The following is a 9,554-nucleotide window of genomic DNA, read 5'->3' on the forward strand; positions in this document are numbered from 1 at the left end:
CCCTAAAGTGAATCATTCTGGCCATAGTCCTTGACATCTGGATTCAAACCTCATTTCAGGTGTTCTGGTTGACCACTGGGTTCCACATGGTATCGGGTCAGTGCCTTGCATGCCTGGTGTAGCTGAACATCTTTCTAATTTTGAGAGCACCTGGAATCCAGGCAACTAGAAAAAGAATTCCTTGACTTCTTCCTGAGGGCTTTCATAAATAACAATGTCAATAGTTCACAAGAGAGGGGTGTGTGTGTGTGTGTGTATCTGTCTTTCAGTCATGTCTTCTGGAGCATCAAGGAAATGTAGTTAGAAAAATAATTTTTATAATTGAACCAGCTTTTAATTTCCCAAGAAAGTCCATTAATTTTTCATCCTGTTGACTCCTGGTTTCAACAGTTATTAAAGATCAAAGTAACCGGGGCTTCCTTGGTGGCGCAGTGGTTGAGAATCTGCCTGCCAATGCAGGGGACACGGGTTCGAGCCCTGGTCTGGGAAGATCCCACATGCCGCGGAGCGACTAGGCCCGTGAGCCTGCGCGTCTGGAGCCTGTGCTCCGCAACAAGAGAGGCCGCAATAGTGAGAGGCCCGCGCACCGCGATGAAGAGTGGCTCCCGCTTGCCACAACTAGAGAAAGCCCTCGCACAGAAACGAAGACCCAACACAGCCAAAAAAATAAATAAATAAAAAAAGAAATTAACATGTTAAAAAAAAAAAAAAAAAAGATCAAAGTATCCCAAATTGTTTCTAGAAGGGAGAGGAGAAAAATTATAGTGACTAGTATGCACTGGAAACTGGATATGCTCATTAGATAACTGTTTCTTAGAAATATTGTAAGAATTGAATAAGAAAAACTCCAGTTCCCACCATATAGAGGGAACTTGATAATCGTTAACTCTCCTCATTATATTCATCATCATCATCATCGTCATTGTCACCATCATTGCTCTTCTATCAGGGCTCATTGCCAGGAACACCCTTAACTGCTTTTGGCAAAAAAGAGACAGAGGAAGAATGTGTTTTCTATGCCTCTACCTCCCAGTTTTCATTCTTGTCCCCACTTCTAGAAGTGTTATTTGCAGTCCACCCACTGGGTGTTCATAAGTATTCTCATGTTCTTCTTACCAACTTTTCTATTAACATTCTCCTGGATAGTCTCTGTCAATCTTCCCTTTAGAGAAAATGGCTACTTACCTTTGCATATTCTGTGAAACATGACACAAACAAGTTATTTAATATAATTATAACAAATGAAATTAGAATCTCTGAGTTTGGGACCCTATGATTACTTTTTTTTTTTTAACATCTTTATTGGAGTATGATTACTTTTTAAAGCCTTTCCCCCATCTCCCCACCCTTGTGATTCTAAAATGTAGACAGAGTTGAAAACTACTGCTTCACATAAATTAACATAACTTTACCTATGCTACAGACATCCAGAGATTCCTAATAATTGAGTATTCATACATTGGTTAAAAGATTGTTTTGTCACAGTATATTTTCCTGCAATGGGTTTTCCAATAGAGACAGAAGGCTGATATTTAACAGGAATCACACATTTTTATGTCAAGTTCCTGTAGGCAACATTATTTGACAATCTGGTTTACTCTGAGACCTCTCAAGTTGTCACCCAAGCAAGGAATTCACTTTGGATTGTCAGTGGTCCATAGATCATGGTTCATGAGCCATTCACTTAGGAGTTTCAGTTTTATTTTTACGCAAATAAACTGAACAGCAAATTTTTCTCTCATTACCCAAATTGCTTAAGGATATATCTATAAGAAAATTTATTCAGTAAGCATTTATTTAATTTTCCAATAGTCGAGGCACTAATACCCAGTGTTAGAAATACAGAGGAATAGACTTTATTCTTTTTCTTATGATCTCAGTAGAGAGAAAAACTATAGACAGTCAAGTTTACATATAGACATCCCAATCTTGTTCAAACCACAGTCTTTGTCTTAGAAATCAGAAAAATAAGTTCTCCAGAAGAAAAATATATATTAATGAAGAGCATTTTGATGTTTTTCTCTCCTTGATCAACTTCCAAGACTCCAAGAAATATGGTCATATCTATGGAGTTCAAATGGTAGCCAAAAATATAATCATCCTGTATCACTCCCTAAATCATTCTAGGTCAAGTCAGTTCACAAAGTGCTATTTGCCCTCTTGTTTGTTTGTTTGTTTTTTAAACTTGTTTTATGGAGTACTTACCATGTGCCAAGCATTGCCCTAGCCCTTTCATTCATTATCTCATTTAATTTTCCTGACAATTCTGTGAGGCAGGTATGATTATTCCTTGTCATTTACAGACAGGGAAACTGAAGCACAAAGAGGATTGATACCCTTGTAAGTGGCCCAATTAGGATCTGAACCTCAGCATTCCTGCTCCAGTGTGTGTGTTCTTAAGTGTTACCCTACAGCTTCTGTGCACATTATTGTATTAGCAGTTCTAGGTAGTTGTGAGGTAGAGAGAGTTGGTTAACATTGTTCAAGCCTGTATTTGACCAATTTACTTTATTGTGTTTGCTGTTGAGACAAACCTATGAACCGCTGGAAGGTAATGTTCCTTAAAACAGAGAGTGGGGATTACTGCTTTAATGTGTGACATTTGATTTTCTGTTCTTTCATGTCTTCATCCCTGCTGATCCCTTGTATATACTCTGGTGGTTTTAGACTGAAGATTCAAAAGCACAAGAGGACTTGTGGCAATACACTTAGGATTTCTGAGTTTTCAGGAAGCTGCCCTCAGGACCTGGCGGGGTCATGTGGTAACAGAATGAACTGCAAAATGTGTGTTCACATCTCAAGTGGAAAGTGGTCGGCTTGCTCCTGTTGGCTATCCCAGCATAGGGTCTGTCTAACCTCCATCCACCTTGATGCCTTCCTTTTATATCCCAGCTGCTTGTGTTAGTGCTTATGAGTGTAAAATAAAGTAGCTGAAGCATGATCAAAAGTGTAACCAAAACTGCCTCCAAGCCCCCATTCTGTAGAAATGCTGAATCAGTTGGATGCAGGTGCATTGTGCCCAGTCAGCAAGCAAAGTAGCTGAGGGAATTTGCAGGGAGAACCATTCGTAAGAGTGGTGACCTCATACACACTTATAAGATGGATCAACTTGATTCCAGTCTGAATGCTACCAACGGATGAAATGCATCTCTGAAATCTACACCTGAAATGATTCTCATGCATGCCTCCCTCTCCTCCTTTACCACAATCCCTATCACAGTAATAACCCTCATAATTGCTTGTCTATATGATTACAATAACTTCTTAATCGGTCTCCCACTTCTGGTGTCCTTCTGGTCTATTTATCCTCAACAGCTCTGTGAGTGGTTCTCATACTTTACTGTGCATAAAAACCATTGGAAGAATGTGTTGAAAAATGCAGATTTCTAGCCCATTTTTAGTCCCATTTATTGGGTCTAGAAGTGACCCAGTAATCTAAGCAATCTATATTTCTTTGATTAGTCATCCCCATGTAATTTTTGTGCAGGTTGCTTTCACTTTGAGAAATTGTTCCAGGCTGTTATCTAAAATACAGTGGTAACACAGCATGATTTTTCTCCACAAAGAAATGTCTCTCTTTCTGTAATAGAAAATAGGTATGGACTTGGAATGAATACGAGAAGGGACTTGGAGACTCAAAAGACAAAATAGGAAGGTCAAAGGGAATTTGTGGGTCTATTGTAGATACCAGAACTTGTTCTGATACAACTTTCCTGGGAGATTTGGGGAAGTGACTGTGTAAACAAATAAAAATAATTGGATTTGAAAGATCAGGGTAACAGTGGTGTAGAGCTCCCTGTCTACATGTAAAGTTAGATGAGGTCACCATAACTTGGACAGAAACCTCCACTTTCTCTCCACTTAAAAAAAAAAACAAAACATTTTAGATCAAGCAATGTGATCCTTGCAGCAGTGAGCAGGGAAAACATCAGATTTAAAGAAGCCACTTATGTGACTTCCCTGGTGGTGCAGTGGTTAAGAATCCGCCTGCCAGTGCAGGGGACACGGGTTCAAGCCCTGGTCCAGGAAGATCCCACATGCTGCGGAGCAACTAAGTTAGTGTGCCACAACTACTGAGCTTGCACTCTAGAGCCTGCAAGCCACAACTACTGAGCCCATGCCCCTAGAGCCAGTGCTCCGCAAGAAGAGAAGCCACCACAATGGGAAGCCCGCGCACTGCAATGAAGAGTAGAGAGCCTGCAAGCAGCAATGAAGACCCAACGCAGCCAAAAGTAAATAAATAAATAAATAAATTTAAAAAACAATAAAGAAGCCACTTCTCTAAACGAGAAAGCCACTTTTCAACAACATCAGTGACAGAAGCAGAGGCAGCAGAAAACAGATCTCACTTTTTTCCCCCTTGGCCTGTAGTCCATTGTTTAGGATCATGATTATTCTCTTTGGAATTAGTATATAATTCTTAGACTAGTCTTAGACTATTGGTGGAAGTAGGGTGGAGGTCTAGAGAAAGAGGTTGGAGTCCCTGCTTATCTGAGAAATGGAGGCTTAAGTAAATAAACTTCAATATTAAAAAGAGACATAGCATTATTCATGCTCCAAGCAATAAAGCAAACCATGCCCCGATCATGCCATTTCCCTACTTAAAAACAGTCAGTGTGTCTCCATTGCCTAGTCTACATGGCTCTGATGCCACAATATGACATGAAAGCTTCTTCACAACTCTGTCAACAAATAGTTCCAGCTTCATCTGCCTCGCTCTTAAGTTCATGCAGTTTGGTCATATTATTTTCTGGTTTTTAAATTGCTGAGTGTTTTCAGATTTCTATGTTTCTTTTCTCTTGTTCTTCCCTTTACCTGTAAATTACAACTATTCACTCCTTAAAACAATATTAAATGGAACTTTCCTGTTGGATAAATAACCAAATGAATATATTTTCAGATGAGAAAACAGATTCAGAAAAAATGAAATTTTTCTCCTAAAGCCAAAAAGTTAATCAGTGCTGGAGATGTGGTTAGAAGTTTAGTTCCCTGATCCTAATCCCCTTGTTAATATGCCAGTGGCATCTTCATTCAGAATCTCATTGATGCCAATCTGATCCGGTTCTTCATAACAATTGTTTACCTGAACCTCGGGTGACCTGCCCCAACGCATGTCTCACCTGATGCACTGTGTGTGTGTGTTGACACTGTAACTTAGAGATACCTATTCACTACAGCTCCTACCACTTTCCCTAGACTTGGGACAGCCCTGGCTCTAACTGTGATAAACTGCCAGTTAGAATACTTAGAATTGGTCAGTTCCCTGATCACTCTATTGATAAGCTACATATACCAAAAAGAGAGTAACCATTTAAAGTATTCCGTATTTAGGACTGTTGTAATCCTTAGTTACTGGCCTTACTTTGTGACATGAGAGATCCTGAAGATGCTCTGTTCCTGGGGACGATGAGAAAAGAGCCTATTTCAGGACCAAAGGGCACAGAAGAGATGGAAGGGAGTGGACGTAAGATGAACTTCACCCAAGGTCCACTCTGCTTCCTGAGCTACAGTTTCCATTTTAGAAAAGCAATCTGGTGAAGTAAATTTTGTAAGGGGGGAAGAAATATAACTTCAGCTTGAAGGGTGCCTGGAGACAAAGGAATCTGATTTTAGAATTTAGAATATGAGCATTTTAGCTTGCTGCATTGTCACTTTATTTATGCTCATGCTTAACTCAACTGTAGCTTCTCGGTATTTCTTATGTCATTAAAAACCAATGGTGCAGCCAGGAGAATAGAAAGTAAGATGTTGCTTTGTTTACTTTTGTTGCCATTCAGCATTTCATCTCACAGCCCACAGGGGACCTCTGGCTATATTCACAATGATAGTGACAGAAGTTTAAATAAATGCAGCGGGAGCCCACTGGTTCGCAGTGTAATAAATTTGAATGCATGAGTGGAAAGACTTTTGGAAGCTTCTTTTTCATAGATGTGAAAATAAACCACTGATATTTTATTTTTCTTTAGTTTTGTGGTGGGAACAAAGTTAGAGAGAGAAAACTATAGTCAAAGATGCAAAGATTCTTTCACTAGAACTTCAGCTAAGTTCCTGTTACTTTTTATCCATCCAGTTAGAATTTGGAAAACACAGATCCTTAAATACAGCAAAATACTTGATCTTCTCTGATAAAACCCATTTGGAAGTTAGAGCTGTAAGGAGAGCCTTGTTGACTGAGACTAACTTGTTGATTTTGTAAGTGAGTCACCTGACCTAGGTGTCTTTCTCAAGGCCACACAGCTAGTTTGTGGCATCTGTAGATCTGGAAACCAGGTCTCCTCACTTGTTGCCCAGTGATTTTTACACCATGCTTCCTGGCTTCCCCTCAACCTCAACAGTTGAATTCTTTCCTGGAGTCTGGGAGACATAAGGCAAAGTTGGAGAGCAAGTGCAGGATAGAAAGTATGCAAGCAAAAGATGTGTACATGTAACACTTTTCTGGTTACAGCATTATGAGGTGAGGAGCTCTTGTCTACCCCAGCAGCCCTGTGATCCAAGGGCCCTCTGCAATTGGTGCAGATGTTCAGATGCAAGCAAAAGATGGCCATAGCCATGGTACACTGCAAATGGAGCAATGGTCTCATCAGGGTGAACGGCACCCCTGGAGATGATCAAACCATGCACACTGCAGTATAAGCCACTGAAGGCTCTTCTGCTTCTGGGCAAGGAGTGATTTCCTGGGGTGGACATCTGAGTCTCAGTGAAGGGTGGTGGTCACAGGGCCCAGATTTACACAATCTACCAGTCCCTCACCAAAGCCCTGGTGGCCTATTACCAGAAATACATGGATGAGGCTTCCAAGATGGCGATCAAAGACATCCTCACCCTGTATGACTAGATCCTGCTGGTAGCTGATCCTCATCACTGTGAATCCAAAATGTTTGTAGGTCCTGGTGCCTGTGCTCACTACCAGAAATCCTACTGATGAGCCCAGCATGAGGATCAAGGATCACCTTTATAATAAACAGTGGTTGTAGGATTTGAGGTTTAAAAAAAAAGTACAAGGAGCTAGCATTGTTTCCACAGTAAGGTAGATGTCTTGGGTGGTCTATTCAAGGGTGTTCACTTAGTCCAACTTAATGAAACCTACATCCTTTATGTACTGAGGAAACACTGGCTGCACATATTGAAGCAGTATTTCTGGATTATACATACCAGTCTGAGCAGATGTGGCATGGGCAAGAACCCTGGTTGAATTTTCTCTGGTGGCTCCAGTAGAGCTACTGATGACCCATCTTACTTTCTCAGATGCAATGAGGCACAACACAAAGAGACATGTACCAGTGGAATCTTCAGAGATTATGCTATATCCGGGACAACTTGCTTTGGTCTCACAAATTGGTTCTGCAGGAATATATACAGTCCCTCCATTTAGACAAACTGAGGACTGGGGTGTTGAAGTCAGGATCAGGAGCCAGTACTGGATACTGAGGCAGAGTTCACTGGTCTCTGGGCTTTAATGAGAAGGGTGGAAGGAGATGGGTAGACCAGGAGACCAAAGGGAAGTTACTGAGTTAAAAAAACAAGACCATAAATTGTCAACCTGAAGCCAGGCTGAATGGGAACGTACAGATACAGAAGCAATGAGATGGAAATCTAATGAGAGAGAAAGCTTCAAGTTCAAGTTAAAACCTACAAGGATGAAAGGACAGCTGCAGCACCTTTGTATCTAGCTCCTCCCATCTTAGGTATGTGTGGAGAGGTACCTCGTCCACACTATCATACTGACACGACTGTGAAGAGATCCTCTCTGCTTCAGCTCTGATGGAATCAAATTTGTATTCACTCCCACTCCCCTCACTAAACTTTGTGGATTTCTCTCTTCATGATTATTTTAGCCTATTGGCCAAGTGACGTGGTTGGAACCAAAGGGTTTCCATTATTATTCATGACTTTACAAGAATTACTATCTGCTTCAGCTCTGATGGAATCAAATTTGTATTCACTCCCACTCCCTTCACTGAACTTTGTGGATTTCTCTCTTCATGATTATTTTAGCCTATTGGCCAAGTGACGTGGTTGGAACCAAAGGGTTTCCATTATTATTCATGACTTTACAAGAATTACTATCTGCTTCAGCTCTGATGGAATCAAATTTGTATTCACTCCCACTCCCTTCACTGAACTTTGTGGATTTCTCTCTTCATGATTATTTTAGCCTATTGGCCAAGTGACGTGGTTGGAACCAAAGGGTTTCCATTATTATTCATGACTTTACAAGAATTACTCTAAAAGGACAGTTGACTCAGCATTCTTAGCTTTATCAAATGAATTCACATGAAGCTAGATTATTTTTCTCTTCTTTATGATCTACTTTTCTCCTCTAAAAGGATTTTTGAATTAATTTAAATGTCCTATTTTTAAAATTTTTTATAGACCCATTCAATGACATAGTTCTCCTTTCTACCTTCCCAAGAAACATCATGAATTCATAGTTTAAAACCTTACACATAATGAGATCATGTCATTTTTAAGGCCATGGCTTCCATAAACAAATTATCAATCTGATTTTTGTGAAACTCTCCCTTTAATTTCTTTCTGGGATGTTGTATATCTAGAGACCTTCCTCCAATGCCACCTAGTCTGAGTGTTGATTTACATGTTTTTAAATACAGTGGGCAATTTCTGATTGGATGTCATTTCCGTCTACAGTGAGGACAGATCTGTAACCTGACTTCTCCCCTTTTTTGTGCCCACTTGTGCATTCAGTCATGTAACCTTAGAGATGACTAATCCATTCTCACCTAGCATTATATGAGTGCTGAGATACAGTCTGAGTGGTGCTAATGAACCTGATGTTTTGGGGCTGATTGACAGGAGAGCTCCTTATTCCATGACTACTACCCCTCATAGAGCCATCTTGGGAGAGTGTACTATGGGTCATAAGGAGAACAGGGCAAAGGAGCATGGTTGCACAAGTCCCAAAACTTCCTTATGAGAAAAGTGATTAAAAATCCTGTTGATCGGTAGTCAGAACCATCATATTTTCAAGAAAGACCAGAACAGTACGCTGGGTAGCTATGATTCAGTATTAATTCGTTGCTTGGTGATTTCCATTTCTTGTTTATATTCATTTTCTTCATTGCTTTATTATACTCAATTTCACCCTTTATTTCCCACGTTGTTATTGTTAATGGAGTAATTGATGAAGTATGCTCTGCTAAAGTGATGTGCATTTTTTATAGCTGTCTTCTCTAGGCACAGTAAAAACCCTAAACAGCCTTGAAATTAAATGTAATATATTTGCATCTGTATAGTTTTTATTTTAGCATCTGGAAAACATTTAGCCAGTTATTTACTTGAAAACTGGCCTTAGAGCAGTAAAAGACCATGCATTGAAGTGTGTCTATACTGAGCTACTGAGTCAAACCCAGGCTAAAAACTGTGATTGAATCCAGACAGGCTGCTGACCCAGTGGAGAAGGGCTGTTCTAACACAAATTGGAACCTTCACTGATTCATGAAAGATAAGAATCACAATCTCCATCACCTGAATTTCAGTTCTAGCTCCAACCAGCGTTAGCATGTAGACAGCAAAGCAGTAAATTCCTTGCTGGT

General features: G+C 40.1%; 2 pseudogenes; one reads left to right on the plus strand and one right to left on the minus strand.

Moving 5' to 3' along the window:
* LOC137764595 (small ribosomal subunit protein uS9-like) overlaps positions 1–6,922 on the plus strand; it is a 51,556-nt pseudogene extending 44,634 nt beyond the window's left edge.
* Positions 6,923–7,063: 141 nt separating this feature from the next.
* LOC137764727 (small ribosomal subunit protein uS14-like) lies at positions 7,064–7,232 on the minus strand (annotated as a pseudogene).
* Between the last annotated feature and the right edge of the window lie 2,322 nt (positions 7,233–9,554).

The sequence above is a fragment of the Eschrichtius robustus genome, chromosome 5, assembly GCF_028021215.1.
Source record: "Eschrichtius robustus isolate mEscRob2 chromosome 5, mEscRob2.pri, whole genome shotgun sequence".
Lineage (NCBI taxonomy): Eukaryota > Metazoa > Chordata > Mammalia > Artiodactyla > Eschrichtiidae > Eschrichtius > Eschrichtius robustus.